Genomic DNA, 27,921 nt, shown 5'->3' with positions numbered 1-27,921 from the left:
AACTCAAGCATTCAAGCCATTGATGAGAGGAATTCTTGAGGGAGTGAGTAGTAATGCCTAATTGTACTTAGCCCCATTAACATAAGCCCAAGGCTACACTTTCTCCTAGAGGAAGACTAGCCATTCTTGTACGCTATCCTTGGAAGATTAACTCTAATAAAATAAGGTGTTGTACTTGGCGTATCAATCAAAGTGGAGTGCTCCCCTCTTCTTCTCTCTCCATCAATAATGGTGCCGAAGGGTTTGTCAAGTAAAATGTGTTCTACATTGATGTTTTCTTGATTTCTTGTTGTTTTCTTTTTCATCTCTAATCCGACATATATATATATATATATATATATATATATATATATGTATCTAATCTCATCTCCTTAACCAAACCTATCTCTCTCATTCTTAGTAATTCATCCTCTCTGCAAATTCTAGGTTCTCTTTTCTACAGGTACATCTCTCCCCGCAGTATCCTTATTGCCTACGAGCAAGAATAGGGCTTGGGAGGGAAACTTCTCATCTCTTCACTTCTCTCATATCTACATTTCTCACATACTATCCTAGATGAATAACCCACATGATGATCATTTCTATCGCTTTCACTCTGTACGATCTATTAGAATTAACGTATGGATTAGCCAAAAAATACACTTTCAACAACGTATAGTGTTTCTCTTTGGCCCAGAAAGGCTTAATGAAATACTTCTATCACCGGATCCCATCATACTACCTCTCATAGACTATAACGTTTTTTTTGACGTAAGCGTAGTTATCTTGCTATGAACCAAGAGGATTTGTACACACAATTAATCCCAATCACTAGACAAAATATATATATTATGGTAAGCACAAAACTACAATTCCAAAGAACAATTCGTAGCCTATTTGGTCAGTCAAGATTGAATGCCATTAACTCATCTATTAACCCTTTCATATTATCCATGATACGATATGACCATAGCCTTGATGTTTTCATTTTCGTATTGTTTTGACATTCTCTTTTGTGTTCTTTCTTTGTGTGTGTGAGTGCAAGAGAGAAAGAGTGAGTCTTCTTTGATTGCACTTATTTCCAAACCCTAGTCTTCATGGCATCTATGGTTTAACTCCTTCATATAGTTTTTGTTGAGTTCTCTCACAAACTCTCACAGCCATAAGCCCGGTGCTTTCCTGGCAAGACCGCAAATTTCTCGACAACGTGCCACTCAATCTCCCAACACTGCAAGACATTAATAATAGGACAAAATGATATCGATTAAACGCTAATTTGGAGCAGGAATATGCTACTGTGCGACTTGGCACATCAAAACCCAATGCTGCAAATCAGCTATGAAGCATTGGGTGCAAGGCAATCAACTTATGGTTTGGCCACATTTACCCAGGTGATCCAACGACTAATGCACCACTACCCTTTTGTAATGTCACTGAGCTTCTGCGTTTTATTGGAGATGAAAGAGGCGGACTGTTTGGCTATTGTTGGAGATTGTATTCAGCTTTTGTCAATCAAAGGGAAGCAAGTAAACATCTTTTGGCTGCCTATTCATCACTACAAGAGAAGTCTACGAAAGATCTACAGCAGAGAGGAAGCCAACAAGAAGATGAAGCAACTGAACAATGAGATGGCGAATCTCAATGAAAAAGTACAACAACAAAAAAGGGCAGGAGCATCGACTAGACAATTATGTTCAACTACAACACACTTCACACAATATGCATCGGCGAATCGATCATCTCACACACATTCCCCTGGGCTACCACATTCGTAAGCGCAAGAGACAAGCGATGTCCTTGCTATCCTCAAGTGGTGGAGCTCGAAAGAAACGTGTCCTTCAAACTCGGTAAGAATACTGATGCAAGATTCTGATTTTCTATATGTTCTACAAGTTTGTGTAACGGTAATTCAATATGTAGAAACTTGGCTCGAATGATGATGGGAATTGATCCCGATGCTCAAACAACCGCATGTGCTCTGCTCCAGCATATCATCAAGCCAAAGGAGTTGGTTGAGCTACTAGATGATCCATCCAACACTGGCATTGCTAATGTTTTGCGTCAGAAGTATTTCAGTGAGCTAAAGAACATTGTGTCACCTCAAGAGATGATGGAGGTGTGTGACAGCGCAGGAATAAGTTTCAAGGCCTATGAAGCTTTATATAAAAGTGTCACACTCGGTCATCGGATAAAAGGTTTGTTTCGGTTTCTGCCAACGCCAGTGTCGCAAAAAGTGCGCCAATAATGATGTTGCAAGCTTGTTGGGTGGATTTCAGTATGTGAAGGATGGCATGCCATTAAATGACAACAAATTATTCCGCTACAACGAGTTCAACAATGTGTATACTGACTTGTTGAAGCTCCAAGAGTCAATGATAAGATTTTATGGGTTGACACAAGAAGAGTGTGATGGGAAAGTGATATTTGTTATGAAGCTTGATGAGTACCAAGTTGTTAAAGATCAATGCCTCGAAAGGGTAAGTGTTATGTTGATGAGAAGGGCCTTGGTGGGTGTCAATGTGGAGCTAAATGGGAATGAAAAGGGAAACACTTGTTTAGGTGTTTAGTCAGAGAAAAATATTTGGTGGCTGGCAGATTTTCATCTCCCACATGAGACACATGAGACTCTCAAATGGTATTTCAATCGCACAACAATCGTTGATGTCATTCGACAACAGCAAGAAGGACAAAGCTTGCATGTTTTAGGTCTTGGAACGTTCCAAGTTGAGTGGCATTTGGTAGGAGACTTGAAAACACTCAAGTGTATGTTAAGGTGCAAGCAAGGTGCAATGACCCTCTTTCCATGAATTTGTTGCTGCCACAGTAAAGTCTCAATGGGAACTGATGGCAAGGGTGCAAAGGCCAGCAAGTTGAAAGGTGGTAAGGGTAAGGGAGGAAAAGTTACAGTCAAGTCTGCAAAAGGTATACCCACTACACAAGCAGTGGATAAAGCACTACAACAATGGTTTCAAGGTATCCTCAGTTGTGAACAGCAAGTACCTCCTAATCGAAACATGGATGATCCAAATTGGGATCATATTATCTCAATACCACTGATAAATGTGCATGTGTGCACCCTTCATGCCCGTCTATGAATTCTTGACAAGTTGCTTATGCTCCATATTAATTATGCTTGGAATATGGAGCCTGCAGAAATAAGATAAGAGTGTATACGAGAACTAGAATCTATTCTATCGAGCGTTGGTCTACATGGGGGTGCAGTTCAACTATCAAAATACAAGAGGCATCTGGAAGTACACAAGATCGCCCTAATAAAGTTTGTATGGGTGGTAGTAAAGCTAGACATTTGCTTTCAAACTATTCAAACTCCCAAAGTCCCAATGAGTTTCAGTTGTGGAAAAAGGTGTGTGACATTACCACCTACAAAGGTAATGAAGCAACCCTAGGAATTAAGCGTGCTCGTGTGTGGCAGTCTACTGATGATATTTTTCGTCTTCTTGAAAAGGCAATGCTAACCGATGATGAGATATCCACCCTAAAGTTTGTAATCAATAGTTTTACAACACAAATGGTGGATCCTTGGGGGCAGACGCACATAACATATTACATGATGTGTCACACATTTGATATTTTCAATCAAAATACATATGTATGCGAAACTATAGTTTGTTTTTTTTGCAACACATTCTTTTTGTACATAGTGCTTTTTTCCTCGACACTTAAGGTTCATTAGGCATTTGGACCAGCCAAGGGATGGAGCGCTCACACTATCAAGCAAAAGCAGTGTATTCTAAAAATACACGACATAGAGGTGGAAGAAAAAAGAGCAATGCCCTTCACGATATGTTCAATTGGTTCTACAGAGTTTTAGCAGGGGGAGAGAGAGAGAGAGAGAGAGAGAGAGAGAGAGAGAGAGAGAGAGAGAGAGAAAGACAAGAGAACAAAGAAGTTTAAAATATAGAATAGAAAAAGTGGTTAGCTTGAGGCGATCACAATCATATCATGCTTCGAGTGCAAAAGATCAATTCCGGCGCTGGTTGGAGACAAGGCAGCATGATGGCAAGCGTAGGGTGGAAATTTAATTTCCTTTTGACACTAACCACTTCTATTGTAAATATGCATTGTCATGCAAAGTGATTCGTAAAGGCGACAATTATTAGTCCCATGGCTCAAGTTTCATCTATTTTGGAGTCTTTTTTAATTTTTAGTGATTTTATTGAGTTTTTTAAAAGTTTAAGTACCATATAAGTCAAAACTCACAACTCAAAGTTCATTTCTTTTGCACATTTTAGAAGATCCTCTCAAGACCAAACGTACACGCACTCATATCTTGCACAACATGGACGATACACAAGAGCACACCACCACGCACAACGATGTTGGACAGGGAGAGACTCACACAGCCATGAAGTGCATGCAAACACTACCTAGATCAACATAATGTCAATCGAGGACACAGATGACACGATAGGCACACGGAGGAAATATCTTTAGCTTGTCAGGCTAAGACCATCCTACACATACAACACTCTGGAAGGCCAACTAAACCACAATCAAGAACCTCACTGCTCTCAACTACACCACCTAGCCACATACACACATGCGGAAGGTAACTCTCCTAATCATGCCAGATTCGTACGAAACTTAAGGAACACCATCCCCTCACTAGGATACACCTGTCCCTACGCTTCTACACTCAAAGCCCTTACTCTAAACCCATCTGCGGAAAACGCGTCGGATGACAGAGCAGAATTTTGAAAGTGCTTGAAACTGAAAGTTATGAGTACTTATGCGTAGCTTATGTCACCACGATTCTATAGACTACTAGCACACAGAAAACAGACATCGTTTCATACACTTACGGCCACAAATAGCTCATAGATGCGTCGGCATGTGCACTTCGTCTCACGTGGAATGCTTGGCGTTGTCGCGTAGCTCTCCTCGAGCCTACAACAATGGTGCAGCCGGATCTCCAATGTGTTGAGCGAGCCGGGCGTAGCGAGAGGATAAAGCTCACGCTCACTCTCTTTCTCTCTCACACAATGTAGACAGCAACGCTAAAGTTTTGATTATGAAAAAAGTCCTTTTACAAAATGACCTAGGTACCTTATATACTAAGGCTACCTTAGGTTTAACCAAAAATGGGGTTGAAAGGGTCAAATGGCTTTGTATTTATAATCTGGAAGTTCCATTGCACCCCGGCTTTCGAAACTAGAATAACTACTCATTACAAATGATGTTTATAGCCATAATCCACAGCATTTCATAACTCACAAAAGATAAGACTTTGGTACGAAACTTGAGTTATGTTGTGTTATTGACCCAGCGGTCAACACTCCCCCCTTCCACTTCATGTCGTCCCCGACATGACCTGATTATCGATGGCAATGTGGTCTTTGCTTTCGTTTTGTTGTTGGAAAGAAAGTATAGACTATATCCTTTGCAGTAGCTTGTCTTGTTCGTCCAATCCGATGTACATAGTCTTCACATGATTTAGGAAAATCATAATTGATGACGAACTTTATGTCTTTCACATCCACGCTCCGAGCTGCAGCATCTGTTTCTGTCATTATAGGTCTACTGCCATATCTAAATTCAAAAAGAACCCAATGTCGTTTAACTTGACTCTTATCATCATGGATAGAGAAAGCTCCATCCATCAATTGCTACAGCAAATCTGTGAATTCGGAGTATTTGTGATTCTCAGAAACAACTTCTACAATCTATAGAATTGAGTGATTGGATTTCTGATCTTGTGAGACAATGACAACTTTGTAAGGATTTTGTAGAAATTGTATGGCTAAACCCTTAACTTCTTTAGGCCAAGTTGCACTCCAATGCAAAGTCTGTCTGTCAAGCCGAATCCAGGACTTAATTATTCTAATTTGAGGTTCAAAACCCTGCCGAGCATTCGATGCACATTATCAAGGACAAGCTTTTGAGATCCTCTGATTACCCTTATGTCTGCTCTTTGTCATTGAGGACTTCTTTGTTCTTGAGTTATGTTGTGTTGTTGTCTGCAGCTTTGTCATTGTAGGCCATTCTTCGACTCTTCATTGAGGAGAAGTATGCTATGATCTGAAATTGGTGCTCCAATTTATTTGTCAATTGATTTGAGTAGCATTTCCTTATTGTTGATGTAGAAGGAATATGTACAAGAGGATGGTGATAGGTGTCTTTAGATTAGGGTCTAAAACCTGGATGACCAAAGGGAAAAAACCCGGTGGGAAAAAAAATGCCTTTGGTATACGCTCTTATTGGAGTTGAGCAGTTGAACGTGAAGTACATGTTCATGAAAGGTGAGTGCTTGGGTGAAACACGAAAAGAGTGCCTAATGCAAGTGCCAATTATGGGACACTCTATATGCATATGAGAAATTTGTCAACAAAAGTGTTGTGAACGAGTGTGCGTGTACGGAGTGTGTGCAAGAGAGGGGGAAGAAGAGAAATGGGGAAGGGGGAGATGCACAGGCAACCTGTGTGGGTTAGTGGAGAAGAAAGAGAAGATTCAACTCTACCTCTTTTTCTCCCTATATTGATTAGGTGAAATAAAGTGTACAAGGGTGGTTTCCCACGGCCACCTGGCCTACACCCCAACAACCTCCCACTTGAAGGTCATGGTGGCCAATAGTGGCATTAGTATTGTTAGTCTATACAAAATTGATGAAGCATTGCCGAGGCTTCATCCTACACCCATAAGTTCTATACAATGTGTAAATCGCTCCGAGGCTAGGCTCTTTGTGAGAGCATCTGCGGGGTTGTCGTCAGTGTGAACCTTGACAAGCTCGATACGCTTGCCAGCCAATGCATCTCGTATGACATGGTATCTGACCTCTATGTGTTTCGACTTTGAGTGAAACACTGGATTCTTTGCCAAAGCAATGGCACTTTGACTATCACAATGTAGTACTGGAACCTCGTGAATGCCCAAAGCTCCCACTAGACGAGCCAACCATATGGCTTCCTTGCTGGCGTCAGACGCAGCAACATATTATGCCTCAGTGGTAGATGAAGAGGTGCAATCTTGGAGACACGATCTCCAAGAGATAGCTGCTCCAGCAAACATGAACACATAGCCATATGTGGATCTTCTACGATCCACGCAACCCGCATAATCCGCATCCGTGTAACCTACAATAGATGCATCACTGTTTCCGAAGCGTAAACACTTGCTAGTTGTACCTTTCAAATATCTGAGGATTTTCTTCACTGCTTCCCAATGCTTCTTGCCAGGGTTTTCCATGTACCTACTAACCACTCCCACTGCATGTGCAATTTCTGGTCTTGTGGCTACCATAGCGTACATCAAACTGCCAACTGCTGAAGAATATGGTACTTTTTTCATTTTCTCTTTCTTAGCCACTGTCTTGGGAGAGTCTTCCTTGCTAAGTTTGGAGTATGCTTGCATTGGGGTACTCAATGACTTCCCCCCCCTGCATACTTAAATGTTGCAAGACTTTGTGAATGTACTTTTCTTGAGATAATTCAAGAATTCCATGTTGCCTGTCTCTCTTGATGTGCATACCAAGAAAGTGATTGGCATCTCCCAAATCTTTCATGCGCTCTTTCCACATGGTGAAGTTGCTGCCATCGAACTTCCGAATGAAATACTCCTCCTTTTCTGAAGAAGAAGCCATCGCTGATAAGAGGGTTTGAGAGGTGCCAAACTATGGCGAGGCGTTGTAGAAATTTGGGCAGAGTAAACTTTGTATCGGGAGTAAAATCTCAACCGAAATGGACTCAAAAGTGCCAACAATGGAAGTCACGACTCGCGGGAAGTAAATCCGGCAGAGTTTCCTTTGTATGAGGAGTCAAAACTCAACTCAAAATGCATATAAATGTGCCAACTGCACTAACTGGGCATCTGCTGCAAAAAACAACTGCTATGTGAGTGCCAACTCGGCGTCAAAAGCATAAATAACCGTCCAGATACATATCCTATGGCGAGGGTACCGAAAAGGGGGACTCCAGCTACTTGTATCACCGAAGGTGTCTCAACATTCAAGCACACCCCAGCTCAAAGAAAACCTCACGCTATCGACCCTCCAAAAGGCTAATGCAGACACAAATGGACTAGCCTCAGTCTCAGAAAGGGCTCTTCCAGTCCGAGTCTCAGAAACGGCCGGGAAAAACTGTCGAAATAGCCAAAAATGGCTCCACACGTAGTACAGTGGGCAGTGTCCGCAACTCAATGTACATGAGTAAAATCGCGCTCAAACAGGCGCCAAGAACTGTTGCATGCATTGAAAGTGATCCCTGCAGGGATATCTGCTCTCAAAAGAGCTCAGTAGCACTATGTGTGCTCACAAAAAAATGCATCTGTCAACGCATGTGTCCGCAGAGAATCTGCTGTCAAAATGACTGCCAAATCGCCTGTGAAAGCGCTGTGTCTGGTAACCTGGAGAATCTGTGAGTGAATGGGCTGAAAAACCCCCTATAGCCTGTAACCTGCGTGTCGGTGTCGCTATGTGCCGATTTCTGCCCCCGGGCAGAAATATGCTAGTCGAATAGCCGCCAAAGGTGTCGTATCCGTAACCTGTGTCGTACAGGGCGATCAGTGCGCTCGGTGCCGATGTCGGGTGTCACTCCTCTATGATAGAGGTACCTCACCCGTGCATGTCGCAAGCACGGTCGTCGATCACGGGAACGCGCTCGTGTGGGGAAGCGCCCGGTGTCTGGGTCAGATGTCGGAGATCTGCCGAATGAGCAATGTCGAGCCGGTGCGCATGAGCGGTGTCGATGTCGATGTCGCTTTCCGCCGCTGGGCGGAAGTGGCTAGATGAATAGCCGTAAAATGTCAATGCTCGAGCGGTCAATACCGAGTCGGATCGGTATCGATCGCAGATCTCGCTCGATCTGTCAAGATCGCTCTCAAGCTTGTCGGACTCGGTGTGCGGACGTCGAAGTCAGGTGACGATGTCTAAGAAGTCGATGACGAAGTCGGAGAATGGTTGTACGCCGATGTCGGTGCACGTCGCTCGTCAAGAGCAAGATCTCTTGTGGTCGACTTACCAAAAAAAAAAAAACCCTACTTTTCCTCAATTCTGCAAGCTAAATGTTGCCCAATTCAGCTGTGTGCTCGATTCCTAGGCAAATGGACTCGCTGCAACTCCAACTCCTGAGAGTGTGTGTGTGTGTGTGTGTGTGTATACACTACCACACACATTCAATTGCAGCATGAATGTTCTTTGATTTGTGGCTCGCCACTACTTGTGGGAACAAGTGTTTGACACACTATAGTGTGTCAAAAAAACAAGCAAAAAAAAAATCGAATTTTTTTTTTTTTTGCTTTTTGACGACTTCCTGTTGCAGAGAAATGCAGACTTCGTTTGTGTGTGTCTCTTTGCTTGCTTCAAGCCAGCTCATTGCAGCCCCCGAAATGCTCAATGGTGAGTGCTCCTCCTTTTCAGTGCTCAACTCGCTAGCACCGGCAGTGCTGCCTGTATACACACTGGTGCTTGGAATTGCTTCTGAGTGTGTGTGTGTGTGTGTGTGTGTGTGTGTGTGTGTGTGTGTGTGTGTGTGTGTGTGTGTGTGTGTGTGTGTGTGTGTGTGTGTGTGTGTGTGTGTGTGTGTGAGAGAGAGAGAGAGAGAGAGAGAGAGCACCACACAACCATACACATTTCCCCTCCCCTGCAGCTTCAATGCCCAAGCTTGCCAATGCTCTGGCCGCTCAAATTATCCCCCAATCACTCCTTGCTCACGGGCCGAGCTCCTGGCTTCAATTGCTTGCCGTTGCAGGTGTTTGCACCTTACTGCATCACTCATTGCCGAGATGCTCCCCCTTGCAAAGCTCCACCTGATGCACCCGATTCTGCCCTCTGTTGCTCTGCAGCATGACCTTGCTCGCGACTTTCTTCAATGCCCAACCATGCATTGCTTACGTGTCTGCTCTCTCTCTCTCTCTCTTTGCTCCCTTGCTTCCTTCGACTCGATTCCAATTCCCCCAAGCCCTGTTCACGGTGTCAATACTTGCCTCAATTTGAGTCGTTCGACCTGCTTGGCTCCTTGCTTCAAGCTCTTGAGCTTATCTCACACCTCTGCTTGTGAGTCCTGGTTGCTTGACCTATTGCTGCTTGCCTCAAATTGCCTCTCGCAGAGAGTGTGTGTGTGTGTGTGTATCCCGAGTCTGCTCCTCCTTTTCAGATCTGCTGCACATTGCCCGATTGTACAATTCTCCTTCTGCTGCCGACAGATCCAATTTGTTGAGTACAAGGGAATTGTACTTTCTCAATTGGCTTCGATTCCAAGCTTTGTTTTGCTTGGCCTGCACTTGATTTTGCCTATTGAGCCTGCTTCGAGTTCTTTTTGCAAAGCACCTTGATGCTCCAATTACGAGGCTTTCTCCCTTGAGCTCCGAGCTTGGCTATGGCTGAGCTCTCTCTCAAGCTCTAAGCTCCTACGGCGTCTATCTCTCGCTGTGCAAGGTCCGCAATCTACGACCGCCGCACTGCTCCACCTGTGCTCTGATACCAATTGTTGTGAACGAGTGTGCGTGTACGGAGTGTGTGCAAGAGAGGGGGAAGAAGAGAAATGGGGAAGGGGGAGATGCACAGGCAGCCTATGTGGGTTAGTGGAGAAGAAAGAGAAGAGTCAACTCTACCTCTTTTCTCCCTATATTGATTAGGTGAAATAAAGTGTACAAGGGTGGTTTCCCACGGCCACCTGGCCTACACCTCAACAAAAAGCATGCAATGTGAAAGAAGGAGATGATGGGTGTTTCGAGGAATAAATGTAGCACATGTGACATCAAAAGATGTCTCAATAGCTTCCACCTTTCCAAGAAGGGTTGTTGATGTAGAAGTTTCTCCACTCGTATCTCATTGTGCTCAGTACGTGAGTGTCTTTTGGACCTTCTCCTTCACTTCACCAGACTTAAGTACTTAGACTTTGACTCTTTTGCTCACCTATACCAGCATGAGCGACACAACGTAAATATGCTCAACTCTTCTAGCTTGAGCAGTACCTAGAATAGCTAAGACGCTTAGACCACAAAAAATATTACTTGAAGCTTTGGGACTAACACCTCACTCATTTTGTGGCGTAGCTACTCGACTCTGACTTGTATGACTTGTCGGTTGCATGTTGACACTGCTTTGCGACAAGTTCTTCGGCTGTTGTAGTGGCTCCTGAGACATACTTCGTGAAGTTTCACCGTTTTCCTTCACTTTCTTCTCTTTGTAGTGCTCAGGCCTCTCGTCAGTCTTTTCTTCATGTGGATTATGGATTTTTTTATTTTTTTTCTTAATAATAAACAAAGAAAATCTTAAAATAACTCAACAAAAGAAAAATCATTCAAATAGAAATCTAAATGCTATGTACACTATACACATGTCCCTAGGGGCTCATATATGGATTTTTTCCCTATACTCCTCTGTAACACTACTATGAGGGCATATACTCTAAATTTCGTCAAAAAATTATCACAATAAAACGCAAAAATTCAATGCATCTCACAAAACATTGCCCTCTAATAGTCATAATTTTAGGTCCGCATTCAAAATGCCTCCCCCCTTCCTATTTGGAGTCATCCTTTACGACAGGGTATCGCAAAGGGTATGTGTTGTGCTTGGGCAATTAAAAGTTGTACCTATGCAGGCCTTGTAATGTAACCCTATTATGCATACACAGTCAATGCATGGAAAAGATTTATGTTGTGCAAGATGTGGGTATAAGGAATTTGCTTATTGGCATTTGTGAGGCTTCCTATTATAAGCAATGTAATGGTCTTTGAAGCTCCTGTATCGTTGCTTGATTAAAGCGACTTGCTCTCTTCTAACTGTACTGTAATCATAGGAAGAATTGTAAGAATTCAAGCGGCGATGCACTGACAGCAGTTTTGTTGTTCTTCTTTGGGACCCATTTCTTTGCGATTATTGGCTGTTTTTTTGTTGACGCTTGTTTGGGAACCCATACTTTCCCGTGCTTCATTTGTGTTTGAAGAGACTTCTTTGGGATCCACCTTTTTGTTGTGTGAGTCGACAGTGGTCTTTGCTTCAGCCCTTATACGCTTGGTTGGGGACGGGATTTAGGCTTTGAAAGTTGATACCGTGGTTGTTTTGGAATCCAAATGAATTCTTGATTTTTTTGTGCTTGAATCAACTTCTTTGGAGCCCAAACCTGAGTTGTGAAAGCTTGCAATTTTGTGATATTCTTACCCGTTCGTGCACGCTTTCCTTGTTTTTGTTTTAGTATTGGATCTTGTGATTTGTCATTATAGATCTTTGTCTTCTTGATCCATATCTGTTTTTGGCCGATCTAGCTTTTTGGTATCCAGATTTGTCGAGGTTTTTTGCTTTGACTTTTTGTCCTGTTCTTTTGACCTGTCATTATTGTTGCTGAAGGGGTTGGTGATAGTGATGGCCTGAGTTGATGATAGGAGATGTCGTAAGATTCATCACTATCACTACTATCCTCAGCAAGGTTGACTTCTTGTACTTTCCCTTGATTTTTTGGCTGGTAGTGGAAAGTTAGTGTTTGTTTGCTCGTGGGTGGTAGTTTCTTGGAGGACTTTTCTAGCCCATTGATTAGAGCATTGTTAGCTCGTTGCTCTGGTCATATTCCTCCTAGCTGAGTCTTTGCATCCTTATTAGGAGCCATGTATGAGCATGCTTGTGGTGGTTGTGTCTTCACCGAGGACTTTGGAATCCACTTTTGATGCACTTTATTCGTGTAGCGATGACATTGATTCTTGGGTCGTTGATCTTCTTGAAGCTCGAAGTGTTCTACAGAGTCATAGAACTCGTCGTCTTCTTCATCTTTTGATTCTCCACATTTCTTTGTTTGCTCCTTATGTTGAGAGCTTATTGATGTCTGGTTCTCTTTGTTTTCCTGGATTACACTCACTGCAAAATAAGGAACGACATCATGGCCATTTTCATCACAAAACTTTGTTGTGGGAGCATCCTCCACGGCGCACACATCTAGAGTAGCCAAGATGTGTTCCCATCCAAAAGGCTCTAACTCTTCTTTAGGAAATGGTTCTGGGATATAGTCCCTATCCTCTATAACTCGCTCTAGGATACATTCCTCACGTTTCAAGCTACCACATTGTGAAGCTCCACACATCCACAGTTCTTTAGGCTTACCCAACCAAGCTGGAAGTTCTGATCCTGCTACTATGGCAGAATCAAACTCCTCAACCGGTGTTCTCGTCACATCCCTATAGCTATGGTCCCTCAAGGTTAACTTTGTTATGGTTTCCATATGTCTCAGGTATATATGGTCACAACCCCAATCTTGGACCATTTTCAATTGTCGCATGAATGGTCTTCCCAGAATGATGTCATAGTTGTTCTTCTTGCCAAAGTCAACAACAGCAAAAGTGTGTTCATATTCAATGCCACAAGAAGTAACAAGTACTTTTTCTAGGAGTCCTAGGGGCTTTTCCTTCTGTCCGTCTGCAAGCTGCAGGGTCATTCGTGTGGATATCAAGGCAGGTTTTCCCCATTTTTTCCAAACCTCTTTGGTTGCAATGGCCACACCAGCTCCACTGTCAAGGATTGCCATGGTTTTTACACCATTTAATTCCACAGGAAGGGTGGTTTTTCCATCTTCTCCCTCGTAATACTCACCTACCTTGTTTAATGGCATTGGCCTAGTATTTAGCTAAGGCATTTCAAGCTCTTTGATGCCTTCCTTGATTTGAGTCATTGGGGTTTTTACACCAAATTTCTCTAGACATTTACCCACATTAGCCCACATGTTTGGTCTTATTATGAGCAACTCGGCTAACATTATTGTACAGGTGACTGGGGTAGATAGAATATCTACTAGCCCCTTTGAATCAATGGCCTTGTTGGGAGACAGTATCTGTGATGGGACAGCAACCACTTCTGACTTGGTTTCGTACTCTCCCATGTAGGACGGTAGTGTTCTTAGCGAATGGGGTTGACTATCCATAGATTGTACAGATCCTTTGTCTCCCCAACAAGATTGCACGTCTAGATTCATTTGAGATCCAGTCTCAAATTCCTCTATTGGTGGTAGAAACACTCCTCGTTCATCACCAGTCTTGTCTACTCGTCTTCTTAGGTCATCGGCTTCATTGGCCTCTCTGACTTGTTTCCACAATTCGTCAAGACCATCTATCTCTTTACAATCCTCAGGTATAGCTTGGTGAAATCCCTCGGAAGAGTTATCCGTGGTATTCAGTACTATCCTTGGTTCTAATGCTGGGTTTTGAGGTTTGGTATGTGCTCATGACTAGAATCTGGCTCTTTTAGTTCCTGGTTTGGTGGGATTACTTGTGTAGGCATAACACGGATCACATCCTCAGGTTTTGCAACTTGTGGTTCTAGTAAATCTTGGGTTGTTTGAATCATTTTCTTGCACATTTCAAACCTTTGCTTTTCTAGTTCCGCATAGGGATATGTCATCCACCTGTGTTCTTGGGTTTGGTTGTTTTTTAGCCTTTCATCATAGGCTTTCAAGAGGGCATCTAATGTCTCATTAACCTTCTCTGCCAACACACATCCTCTTGAACTAGCACTTCTCGGTTTCACATCCGTGGATGGTTCTTCTAGAGGTTTAACCATTTGTGTAAGAGAAGGTGCCTCCTTTTCCTCATGTTGTTTTATCTTCTCCTCAGCTTCGGTAAGCTTCTCAGCTAGGGATTTTTGCTCTCGTTCCCTGCGTGCTTTCATCCTAGTCTTTCTAGCTTTCCAACTATTTCGTTTGCTCTTGGTTTTCTGACTAGGTGCGTCTGTCTTTGGTCCATCATCTGTCTTTGGACTCATGTCACTTTCCGTGTTCTTTGTCTCTGGATTCTCATCAGATTTCTTTTGAGCTTGTGCTCTCGTAACCACTTAAAATTTTCTGAGCTACTAGGGATCTGAACAATCCCTGATACATTTGTCGTGATTTTCCTGATTTGGTTTGGTTTTTTCGGGCAATCGGGGATCAAGTGAGTGATGCCACACTCAAGACAATAAGCATTTACTTTAGTGATCTCCGTATGAGGACATTGTTTGACCAAGTGGTTGTCACGACTTTTGTGACAATCTGTCTCTGGTTGAGGAGATTCTTTTAGCATTTCCTCTTGGCTATAAGCAAGCTTTGACTTAGAAAAGACACTATTTTCAATGAATCGCAATGTCCTTTCGTCCATTTCATACCTTCTTTCTTTCGACTGAAACCCAGGAGGTGGAGGTTGTACCGGCCTCACCACTCCATGTGTTTCTCTAACATTTTGTTGCTCCGAAGGGTAGTACTCACTTTGGTTGCTATACCACATTGTAGCTGGTACTGGCGTTGGTTTATTTGATTCTTCCATCATTGGCATGTATCTCATGTCTACCGGCATTCTAGCACCTGGCAGCGAAGGTTGTTGTCCTAAGACAAGCTGTGGCCTTAAAACTCCTACTTGTCTTGGCGCATTCCCTGTAATGTATCTAGGTGGAGTAGATGCTTCTGGAACATGTTGTACATACCTCTCCCTAGCATTTTCCATGCTATAATAGCATTCTTCCCCCGTATGGTTCGTCCATTTTCTCTCAATTTCACACCACTTCGGCTCTCCCGAATCAGACCTTACAAGAGGAATCAACCTCTTGACCAAGTCATCAATAAGCTTTTCTTGATCAATAGGTGCCGTTGGCTTGTCAATGGACTCACTTATCTGTGAAACACTATGCTGAGAGGATGTGTCATCTCCTTGACTCTTTAAGTCCTTTTCTTTGTATGCCTCACAGTTATCCACTAGATAAAGAGCTTCTTTGATCAACTCGTTTAGCGTCATCCTCCTTATCATATGCAGATCCTTCTGAAGGCCCGCATGTCTCATTCCCTGGATAAAGATCAGCATCAGCCGTGCTTGCGTAGGTAATTCCGCTCTCGGACAGAGCTTAACATATCTCTTGAGCCGTAATGATGCTTTGCGTACTCATTCATTCTCTTTCTGTTTGAATCTATGGATTTGCGAGACAGTGTTGTGAGCAATGCCTTTTGGCGAGAATTCTTCAATAAGCTCCTCAAACATCTCATCTAGGGTCTCAAAATCCCATTTTTCCACCGAGTCGAACCATGTAGCTGCATCATCTTCTAGAGTCAATCCAAATCCCACGAACTGTATCGCAAAATCTGAAACTTCCTCTGCTCTAATCACTCTTCTAAAAGCCGTTACGTGATCTCTCGGATCTTTATCTCCGGAGTATTTTCTGTTTACCCATTTCTAGACTTGGGATGGTCTAACTCGTCGATTGTCTACAAGTCTAACCAGAGACTCTCCCAATCCTTCTCTCGTTATCGCTCTTGAAGGGAATCCTGGTGGCTCTCTTCTTGGAATTCCCGTGTTTGGTGGAGGCATTTGTGGTCCTTCATTGACCAAATATCCACCTCTTTCTAGTACAGTCTATGGATTTGTGCTTTCTACAACTCTGTATTCTCGTCCATACTTGTCGACAACTATAGATCTCCATTGACAGTCGACTCCGTATGTGTAGACATATAAGAGCTTGTAATCCATTATCTCTTCTAGGTATGGATCTGAGCACCTATAAAGATTGACCTCATTGTCGTCAATGTATCTATATGGTCCTTCACTCTCATGACCAATCATCCAAACTCTCTCAACAAGATGGGTCTTTATCAATTGCAAGTTTGGAAGATCCATTGTGGGAGGATATTCCTCTATCGTCGGGCTCTCCAAGCTTGTGTAAGTTGCGTTTGAATCTAGGGTAGACATGATTTTTGGGCTTAAGAGATTTTGCTTGGTTCAAGTAGACTTAGTCCACTGTGTTCAAGTGCTTTGGTTAGGGAAAAGTCGAAACTATGTCCTAAACTGCAACCGTTTCGTCAGAATTCTCGCAAATTGTCGCTTTCAGACACCCCTAACTTGCGGATGAATTTTGAGGCCTCAAACAACGTTTTTTTCAAAATAGAACTAAACGATTGCTGTAGGCATACATTTAGTTCATATTTTGCTCTAAGATCTGTAGAGTCGCTCTCAGGCTACGTTTTGATATAAAAACTTTTCCGATCCAATACTGTTTATGAAAGTTATGGCCAAAACAGTGAAATGCAGTTTAGAATGGTCAAAATGAGTCCAAATTCAATTTTAAAAGAAGATTTGGGATCTTTGTGACACTGTGAACACTTTTGTATGGTCAAAAGTACAGTTGGACCCTAAAACAATCCTACGCGTAGGATGTCTATATGCTCAGAATTTAACAAAATTTGGTTCATAGACTCCCCTTAAGTCCAACAACACAATGGTATGCTCAGAATTTCATTTGGACCTAAAAATGGCCTTGAGACATCCTACGCGTAGGATGTCTTTTTGCTCAGAATGACTTGAAATTTTCACCCCAGCTTCTCCTTGATGTGCTGATCACAGTGGTGTTCTCATAGGTTGGTTTGGAGTCCTAAATCAAGCTAGAGACATCCTACGCGTAGGATGTCTAAGTGCTCAGATTTTGTCCAAACTTGATCCCAAGATTCTCCTAGGGCTCAGTAACCCAATGGTATACTCAAAATTGAATTTGGATGCTTCTATGCACTCCAAGAGTAGGATGTCTAACAATTCTTGTCTTTGCTTGGTAAATAGGCCAAACAAGGTCCAAATTCACTTTTGAACAAAGTTTTGGAATCCTTGAGACACTTGGAACCTCCCTATATGGCCAAAGTAGAATTTTGACCACTTTATGACCCTGGAGACATCCTACGTGTAGGATGTCTTTTTGCCCTGTTTCAGCTCAAACTTGCACTGTAGCTTCCCCTTGATGTGCTAAACTCACAGCTACTTTTACTTTTTGATTTTGACACCTATAGATTGGTCAAATGATGAAGAATCTGTTCCAAAAGCCTGATGTCTATCCTGATGAATTCCTAAGTCAAATCAACTCCAAATTGGATCAAAATTGACTAGGAGGCTTATCTAAGGCTATATGACAGCATGGTATGGTCACAATAGAATTTTGGTCTAAAAAACATGCCTTAGACATCCTACACATAGGATGTCTAACTGCTCAGAATTGCCCCAAATTTGAACCACAGACTCTCCTTAAGGTACTGATCACTGTGGTATGCTTAGAGGTTGATTTGAAGTGCTAAATCATGGTGAAGACATCCTACGCGTAGGATGTCTAATTGCTTAGAATTACCCCAAACTTGAGCCACATCTTCCCCTTGATGCCAGAAACCCAATGCTATGCTTAGATTTGAGTTTGGATGTCAAAAGACCCCCAAAACTAGCTATTCTTGCCTTTTTCAGTCAAAAGTGCTAAAGTCTGTTCAATCTTCCTTTCACTGACCCAAATGAGATTAAATTTGTCACATGCACTCAATACAACATTTAGAACATGCCTTTGGAGTCATCCTATGGTTTGGTCTCAAAAATTATGCCTTGGACACAATTTGGGTAGGATGTCCGACCATTCTCATCTTTTGGTCTTGATCTGTCAAGATATGGTCAAATTTCCACTTTCCATGTGAAAATAGGGTAAAACCTACCTTCTAAACACACCGGTAACCTCAGATTTTCAAAATTTCCACCAGATCACCATGTAGACATCCTACGCGTAGGATGTCTGCTGCTGATTTTTTGAGACTGAAGTGTCCCTGATGCTTCCTTATGCTCTCAGCAAGTGCAAGTATGCTTCACAATTGCAAAAACATGCAAAAATCACTCAATTAAGCCTTTGCTGAAATTTTAGATTTTCTGACTCCGCCTTTTGGCTTTTGGTCAACAAAAATAGGGGAAAACACCCAAGTCAATATGTTACCAGGGTAAAACCTACCCTCTGAACCCACTGGTGCATTCAGAATTTTCAAATTTGGTCTCCAGAACCCCCTTGAGACATCCTAGGATGTCTATGTTTACAGAATTGCAGGTTTTCTTCACAGAACCCTTGCAAATGCTCTTTTATATGCACAGCATCAGTCAGTCATACAAAAATATCCACAAAAGCTTGTTTAATGCATTTTTACCCTCAAAAGCACACTTTTCCGTGATTTCAAATGCAATCAAGCATTTTAGCAAATAATTCAGTGCTGAATAGCTCTAGATCAGAATCGGATCACTTACCTAAAGCTACTCCTACAAATCATATGGGGTTTTGCATCTATGAGTAGAAAAACGCTTCACTACCACACACGAACTAGTAAACGCTTTTATCACCTCATAAATCACTCGACCACCAACAACTACTCTAATCCACAGATCCTAATTAAACCTATCTAGTCGCAGACCCTCGGCAAGACGCACGCTTCCTGGCTATCCACTTGATCGTGGAATATCCTCTTCCGGATCCACTTAAGAAAAATGCTTTCTTTAGCCGAAACTAAATCAAGCAACCATCACACGAGTGTTAGTAGGAAACCTACTTACGTCCTTGTGTCCCCGGCAACGGCGCCAATGTTGGACGGGGAGCGACTCACACACCCATGAAGTGCATGCAAACACTACCTAGATCAACATAATGTCAATCGAGGACACAGATGACACGATAGGCACACGGAGGAAATCTCTTTAACTTGTCAGGCTAAGACCATCCTACACATACAACACTCTAGAAGGCCAACTAAACCACAATCAAGAACCTCACTACTCTCAACTACACCACCTAGCCACATACACACATACGGAAGGTAACTCCCATAATCATGCTATATTCGTACGAAACTTGAGGAACACCATCCCCTCACTAGGATACACCTTTCCCTACGCTTCTACACTCAAAGCCCTTACTCTAAACCAATCTGCGGAAAACGCGTAGGATGACAGAGCAGAATTTTGAAAGTGCCCGAAACTGAAATTTATGAGTACCTATGCGTAGCTTATGTCGCCACGATTCTATAGACTACTAGCACACAGAAAACAGACATCGTTTGATACACTTACGGCCATAAATAGCTCGTAGATACGTCGGCGTGTGCGCTTCGTCTCGCGTGGAATGCTTGGCGTTGTCGCGTAGCTCTCCTCGAGCCTATAGCAATGGTGCAGTCGGATCTCCAATGTGTTGAGCGAGCCGGGCGTAGCGAGAGGATAAAGCTCACACTCACTCTCTTTCTCTCTCACACACAGTAGACGGCAGCGCTAAAGTTTTAATTATGAAAAAAGTCCTTTTACAAAATGACCTAGGTACCTTATATACTAAGGCTACCTTAGGTTTAACCAAAAATGGGGTTGAAAGGGTCAAATGGCTTTGCATTTACAATCTGGAAGTGCCATTGCACCCCGGCTTTCGAAACTAGAATAACTACTCATTACAAATGATGTTTATAGCCATAATCCGCAGCATTTCATAACTCGCAAAAGATAAGACTTTGGTACGAAACTTGAGTTATGTTGTGTTGTTGACCCATCGGTCAACAAACGATGACACCACTGCCAATGACAACACTGCAAATCCGCAACCAGCACCTCATACAGAATCCACCGTTTTAAATCCACAGCCTCAACCACAAGAACCAGCTCCTAAAACCCAACCTTCAACTACAGAGGATCAAAACACCATGAGACAGATTTTTGGTTATCTCCAGCCACTACAACATGCGAATTGCACACCGCTACCGGACCTCGAGGCATTTGCAGCTCTTAACAGACCAACACAGGAAACAAGACCTAGAGCTCATGGAACGACAGCAACAACTGAAGATCAAGCAACAACAACAATTGGAGATCAAGCAACGGCAACACTTGAAGCTCAAGCAGTCGCAACTACACCGTGGAAATTCCCTCCGCGAATCAAAAAACGGGTGATCAAGGTAATACCGAGTGATCCTGTTTCAATAGCATGAGATGCCAAGAGGAGGAAGATCAAGGTAATACCGAGTGATCCTGTTTCAATAGCATGAGATGCCAACAATTGGAGATCAAGCAACGGCAACACCTGAAGCTCAAGCAGTCGCAACTACACCGTGGAAATTCCCTCCGCGAATCAAAAAACGGGTGATCAAGGTAATACCGAGTGATCCTGTTTCAATAGCATGAGATGCCAAGAGGAGGAAGAGAATGAGAGAGTTAGAAAAGAAAGAGGCCGTAGAAGATAGAAAAGCACAGAAATTGCATGAAGAACAAAGAAGGGAGAGAGAGCAAGAAGAATGGAAGAGATCCGAGACTGAGAGAGCCCACTTGGCTAATTTACAAGCATGAGCAGAGGCCGAGAAGAGAGCAGAAGAGGACAGGACTCAGGCCGCCCAACAAGAAAAGGTTAGGAGCTCTAGACCATCAAAAATTCCTCAGAGAGCAAAACAATGTGCAAAAAAGAAAAAGGACAAGCTCACACCTGAAGAGCAGCAAGCCCAAGAAGAGAGGAGGAAGAAGTATAAAAATGACCCTCCTCAATGGGCCAAACAAGCGGCTCCTCCACCACCGCCAACAGCACAGAAGAAAACGTGATGGAAGCTTGGAATAGTTTCTCTATGTGAGATCCACAAATATCAAAAGAGCACAGAGCCAATAATACCAAAGGCAGCTTTTTCTCGGGTGGTAAGAGAAAGAATGGACGAATATTCAGATTCAGTTACACGTATCCAGCGTGTGGCTGTTTTGGCTTTACAGGATGCCGTGGATCTTGTATGATGCATGCAAAGTGAGTTACATTAAAAAATACAAATCTAGCTCTAGCGTGGATTCTGAGGAATGAAGGGTGCCTCCATAAGAATTAGTTTTCCCATGTAACCTCTGTTTATCAGATTTGTAATCTTTTGATATAATATAAACGACTCAATTTTCTCTCATTCGATGTAACTTTAATAGTTAATTGTGTACTTTCTATTGTTGAAGTGTTTGAATTAATCAAGTAGTTAGATTTCACCTCCTCGACCATCCAAGCACCCGTCTGACGTGGGACATCTATCAATGAATATTTTGTGAAACAGAGCCGTTTCGGGTGCGTATGGAGGCTGTGGGACGACCAAAAGCCACGGCGATGACCCATGATGTGGAACGGGCCGCAAAAATGCCCTGTGCGCCACGGCGTGCATGGGGCAGTTTTGACCATGATGTGGAACGAGCCGCAAAAATGCCCTCTGCACCACGGCGTGCATGACGCCGTGGCGCACAGGGCATTTTTGCGGTGCCACAGCGTGCATGGGACAGTTTTGACCAGGTCAAAATTGCCCCATGCACACCGTGGCGCACGGGTTATTTTTGCGGCCCGTTCCACATCGTTGGTCATTGTGGTGGCCCTGGTCAAAACGGCCCCATGCGCGCCATGGTGCACAGGGCATTTTTGCATCCTGTTTCGCGTCGTTGGTCATTGTCGTGGTCTTTTGGTCATCCCACGGCCTCCGTACGCACCCGAAACGGCTCCGTTTCACAAAATATTCACCGGTATGCGTCCCACGTCAGACGGGTGCTTGGATGGTTGAGGACATATGAACGCGTTGAAGAAAAAGGTTTATTGGCCAATATGTGCAATAGAAAAAAAAAGTACATGAAGTGACAAACAAAATACAGAAGACAAAATTATTGTATATTGCTCTGGATATTACATCATGGCTAGTTGGTTTTCTTGTAAATTACATCTTTTGGTATAGGGCGAATGGCCGACTTGACACCAAAAAATGTGACAATCTCCTTTGGGTTTGTCACCCCTTGACCTAGGCTTAAGGCACAGTGGGAGAGGACTGACCCAGGGTGCTTTCCTGTAAAAGCATACAATGCGGCCTCTCGATCCACCAAGATACAGTTGTGAGCATTAAGGGTAACGGAATCTTCAGCAATGATGGCACTTAATGGCTTGCACTTGAGCAGCTCCACAGAACCATGCTTGGAGAAATTTGTTTGTGCAACTCGAAGAACGGATGGCCCCAGATGGCCAAGGTAGTGCCACAGGGAGCTATCTCTACCCATAGGATTGTTGCATGAACTACCAGTACGCATTGCAAACTTTTAAACATGGTATGTGGTCTGCAAAACATTTTAAACAACTTCAACACTTGCTATATATAGGAAACAATTACTATCGATAAAGTTAAAAAGTGGATACCTCAATTTCCTCATCCATCTCTTCAAGAGTTTTCCTTGTAAGGTCGATGCTAGAGCGATCTTCTCCACCCATAATGGTCAGCGGTTTGTGTGGAAGAAAAGCGCTTTTCGGGATGCTTTCATAAAATGAGTCACATGATTTGATTTCCATAATTGTATTTGCCACGGTTTGTACCAACTTCTGTTCGTTTTCACTAGGGAGGAATGAGAGGCTTGGTGGGAGACCTTGGTGTTCAAAGTCAATTTGAAAGTTGACCTTCTCTTGCCTTCTAATGGGATCTTTCATGCCCGCATAGATAGCGAGCACTGAGAGCAACTCATCTTCTGTGAGTCCTAATGTCTTTGCAATGTCATCAAGGAACAATAAGTGACAACCATCCACCACCACTGCATGCAAAGTGAGAATTTGGAGGTCAGGAGCACCTCGTCTCCCTCTATCATCCCATCTTCCTCCTTAGTGGAGCTGGGATCTTGCAAGAGGACAAGTGCCATAGATGCTTTAGCTTGCTCATCAAACTCTTCAATAAATTCGTTTGATTCCTCCACAATGGTTACAGGAGGTTTTTGCTTGGCCTTTTCCTTTGATTTTCCCTTCTCCATGCCCTCAAGAACAAGCAATACTAGAACCATGTCCCAAGAGATGAATTGGGTGCCTATGCACCCCATGCTGAAGTCTATGAGGTCATCCTCATCCTCTATCCTGTAGTCCCGCTCAATAAGCCCTTTTATAAACCTCAACAAGCAATAGCAAAAGTTTTTGTCATCCGCATAGAGGCGTTTGAGAAAATCCACTAGCAACCACGCCATGTTGGATCCCTCAAAGACTATTGCATATTCTTCCATGTGTTCCATCATGTAGTCAAGAAAGCTGAAAGCTCTGGAATCCCTCTACATGAAGGTTAGCAATGGCATGCATGTCGATCGTCCTCTCAAACACACTGACTAGTTCATGTGCGAGATCTGCAAGTCCTATCTTCTATAATTGTGTAAGAAGTGCATCAGAAGATGTTGCCATGGGTATGTTCGCGAAGAAGATGGGAAGAGAGCTGAAAGCTTGTGTTTTTTGAATGTGAGAAATGAAGTTTAAATCCTACAAAGTGACTTTTATACTCAGTGTCACTTTTTTAAAGCACTTAAAATTAACATCAAATTAACTTAAAACTATAATTATAAACAAAATCACGCAACAAGCATTGAAAGACACCAGCATTGAAAGTCTTCACGCTCAAAACTAAAAAACTTTCATATTTCAAACTTAATCTTGAACAAGTTAAAAAATGAGAAAGAGATGCAAAACGCCATATGTATTAATGGGAGAGAAATCGTTTTAGTTACAAGCTTTTACATTAATACATTGCGGAAAAACAATGTTTTCACACAGAAAGCTCTTCTCTTTTCTGGAACGAACAACCTTTTCATTGATTACAAAAACATATTGATTGGACAAGGTATATCTAAGATTAAGATACTCGCAAAGGTGACTGAGATTCCAGTCGTTATTCATTGAGATGTCATGCACTGCATTATTGTGGAGGCATATTTTCATATCATTTGATTCTCTAGGAGCAACATCAGAGTCTAGTGCCTCCCATTCTCCCTTTGTCAGCTTCCATCTTTTGTAGGGAAAGACGATTGACAAGCTCTTCTTCGCAATATGGTATCTGCACACCACATTCTCAACAACTACAGAGCACTTGATTGTATCTCCCTGGTGGTTGACCACCTTAGTCTGCCATCCAACTACAAGGAAACTGTTGATCGCACTTTCCCCTTTGCAAGTCCACATTGTTGGTGTCCTGTAAACACTCTGCAGTCAAAAGATAAACATGAACACATGAAGGGACATAAACCAAGTTGGGGAAGCTTTATGGGAATCATAGGTGCCTTGATCGTAGCAACCAAAAGGAGAATCGAGGTGAATGTGTATTTAGCAATGAAGTGCACCAGGCCTAGGCCATTCCATACTCTACAAGGTTGGTGGATGAACTGGAGAAAGATTACCATACCCAGTTTTCCTAGGCGTTACATAAGTATGGTTATAAAAAAAAATGTCCCGTGAGACAAGCTCCACAGATGGACAACCAGCATAGAGCAACTTGCCAAGGTCAATGTGGATGGCCTCAAAAGTTCCTGTGAAGGACTCGTTTGGCTCCCACTCTACAAAATCAGATGGGAATACATTTGCAAAAATGAACAAGCAATGAAATCCTTATAGACATCAAAGCAATATATACAACACAAATACAAAATATACAATCTAAAAATTTGACAAAGGAGTGAAATTACAGTTTTCAAGAAACCTTGATGGAGCCATTGTTGTCTCTAGCTTCAGTTGTGAAGCAACATACACATGTTGCACCTTTGCAAGACGCTTTCCATCATGGGTTTGCTTGAACTCCATGATACTTCCCTTCCAATGGTGTGCTCGAGAAGCCATGTGTCTCCTTGAGACCTTGTGTGCACCTCTTGAGTTGGGCTGCATTGTCACCCACATCAATCGTTTGAACTCCATCGTCACCCAACATCCACTGTCGTCTTGTACATTGATGCATGAAATGGAGTCAATAACACTCCTACGTGGTCGAGTACCCACCGATGATGCCATGGAGAATAGTGGCATAACCTGCAGACAAAAACTTATGATTAGAGATTGCACATCCATGTTCTCAGTTGTATAGAGCAAGATTCTTGGTGGTACATCAGACGAAGAATGCCACTTACTGTTATACTGCTCCACCTGCTTGTTGGCTTGATTGGGAAGATAATGTTGCAAAGCTTGAGAGGAAAGTAGATCCTCTCTAGAGAGCACAATGGAGAAGGAGTAGGAAACTTGTTGAGGAAAGAAAGAGGGATGATCTAGCAGAAGAATATGCAGCAGATCTTCAGCTTTAGGTAGAGGTGTTTAGTAAGGATCATGGAGAAATGGATAACTTTAGCTTGAGGAGAATGCAGTAAGCTTGAGGAGGGAAATAAGGTTCAAACTTCTGTTGTAGAGCTTTTGGGAGGGAAAACTAAAAGGAAGGAAAGAGAAACAAAGCTTTTGGGAGGGAAAACTGAAAGTGAAGTGAAGAGAAGTGAGAGATGGTACAGTAGAGAGAGAGGGAGGGAATGATCAGCACATTTTTGGAGGGACCCCTTTTTAGGAGAGAGGGGGGGAGAAACTGAGAGCCACTAGAGAGATAAAGTACTGGTTTTTACTCAACTATTTAGAGAAAAGTTAATTTTTTTGAATTTATAAGAGATTTTATCTTTGTATTTTGTAAAAGAGCACAAGTTGGACCACTTACTTTTTAGGACCTGCCATACCCACCATTTCAGTCCACATGGCATCCACCCATTTGCCGCATCCATAATCTCCCTTTTAATCCCATGGAAAATAAAGAGGCCCCCTTATACCCCATTCCCTTCCTAATGAAAGGGTGTAGCCATTTCCCACCAAACCCAATCTGTTGTAAGCAGAAAGAAAGCAAACAAACCCCAGCTTGTCCGGCTTCAAACCTTGTCTCTACAAATCCTCGACATAACTCGACACTAAACCTTGCCCCCCCTACAATGTAAACCCTGCAGTCAAGGAGTTCCATAACGGCAGCTTTGTTCCTGGAATAGTTCTAAACACTTTGCAAGCATCTAAAATACCACCGCATCTCATATACATGTCAACAAGAGCGCTTCCGACGATGGAATCCTCATCAAAGCCCATCTCCACTACAAGACAATGGACAAGCATACCCTGAACAAACAATAAGCCACTTGAACAAGCTTTCAAGAGGCTAGACAAAACAAAGTCATCTGGCTCCAGACCTTTGGCTAGCATTTCTTGGAAGATCTCAAAAACTTCCATCGTGCACCCATGCTGGCTATAACCAGAAATTAATGATTTCATAGTCACTGCATCTGGCTATCCCATCCTATGTCGAGCACTCAAGAAAATATCTCAGGAATCATGGAACAAACACTCAGCAAAAGATCTAGCAAAAGATCTCTGTAAACATGAAAATACAATGGAAGGTAAGCTTACTTGTGACAGAGTTTGACTTCTGAAATACCAATGGCAAGCTTGTGACCACAAAAACCGCAAACATTGCAAGTAGTTTGAGCAGCAATGCCCTATACATTAAGACAAAAAAATATCTCAACAATCATCCAATAAACCCTACAATCAAGAGAATCAAGAAACCCATTTTCATGCCGCTGAGGAGAGAGAGAGAGAGAGAGAGAGAGAGAGAGAGAGAGAGAGAGACGGGGGGGGGGGGGGGGGGAAGGGAGGGAGGGAGAGAGCGGTTACTTGAGCCGTGTGGTCTACAGAGTGCATTGTTGCTTGCAAGTTGTCGACCATGGTAGATTTCACAATGAAGCTCGCGAGAGTCACAGAGTTGAGATCCATGCTCACCCCCACGGTAGGCCTAGTCTCTTCTCGCTCTACGTTCAAAACCAGATCCTAAAGCATCCTTGTCTGGTTCTAAAATCTGAGATTTTCTAGATTCCACTAAAGTCCACTCTAAATTTAGGGTGTTTACACACATCCCTTTTTAAGTGTACACCTATCTTAAACATGCATCGTCATTTCATAACACGTCAAACACAAAGCTCTCATTGATTGAAACTGGATGGGCATGCCTCCGCAATATTTGGGCAAGCAAACCCCCCATACAAAATCATACTTGAAATGGCATCAAGTTGGTTGCTAACAAGGCCTACAGCTCCATTTGGAAATGTGTATGCAATGTTGCTGCCATTTCCTAGTCTCAGCATATAGCCCACAATGGATGAGTGTGAGGACCTTAGTTATGGGGATACGTTGTCGAGAAATTTGCGGTCTTGCCAGGAAAGCACCGGGCTTATGGCTGTGAGAGTTTGTGAGAGAACTCAACAAAAACTATATGAAGGAGTTAAACCATGGATGCCATGAAGACTAGGGTTTGGAAAGAAGTGCAATCAAAGAAGACTCACTCTTTCTCTCTTGCACTCACACACACACAAAGAAAGAACGCAAAAGAGAATGTCAAAACAATACGAAGATGAAAACATCAAGGCTATGGTCATATCGTA

The 27,921-nt window shown here is 42.8% G+C and overlaps 1 pseudogene; it reads right to left on the bottom strand.

Annotated features, from left to right (window-relative positions):
• Nucleotides 1-27,256, bottom strand: part of LOC147445687 (pentatricopeptide repeat-containing protein At4g33170-like) — a 42,510-nt pseudogene extending 15,254 nt beyond the window's left edge.
• Between the last annotated feature and the right edge of the window lie 665 nt (nt 27,257-27,921).

This window comes from Adiantum capillus-veneris, chromosome 12 (assembly GCF_014529385.1).
Source record: "Adiantum capillus-veneris isolate H3 chromosome 12, ASM1452938v2, whole genome shotgun sequence".
NCBI classification, from domain to species: domain Eukaryota; kingdom Viridiplantae; phylum Streptophyta; class Polypodiopsida; order Polypodiales; family Pteridaceae; genus Adiantum; species Adiantum capillus-veneris.
Note: the sequence above shows the minus strand (reverse complement) of the source record. Positions and strands in the feature narration are given on the sequence as shown.